We start from the raw sequence: 447 nt of genomic DNA on the forward strand, positions 1-447 counted from the left end.
CACACACACAGGGCCCTCCACATTTGTTGGGGCTAGGGGTGCAGAACGCCTGTGAAAGTCTGAAAACCAGAAATAAAAAAACCCATGTGTTTTGTTTGCCTGAAAGGACACCTTTTTAAGAATCTCTCCTTTCTCCAACTCAAGTTTGTGGTCAGCATCTGCCAAAATTTGCCCACAGAACTGAGCTGGAGGACCTAGAAATACCTAGAGAAGAATTCTCTCTAGGAATCTCTAGGTCCTCCAGCAGAACTTCTGCTGGTCACCGACCTTAAAGGTGTGCTAGAAGATTTAGAGATTAATCAAGTCCATGAATAATCAAATCTGTAAATGTCAAAGCTGCAAATGTGGAGGTCCAGTTCTGTGTGTGTGTGTGTGTGTGTGTGTGTGTATAGGGACATGTCCTCAAAAAGTAGGACATGTCACCCTGAGTATATATCCAATCCTCAA

Source organism: Sceloporus undulatus, chromosome 2 (assembly GCF_019175285.1).
Source record: "Sceloporus undulatus isolate JIND9_A2432 ecotype Alabama chromosome 2, SceUnd_v1.1, whole genome shotgun sequence".
Classification (NCBI taxonomy): domain Eukaryota; kingdom Metazoa; phylum Chordata; class Lepidosauria; order Squamata; family Phrynosomatidae; genus Sceloporus; species Sceloporus undulatus.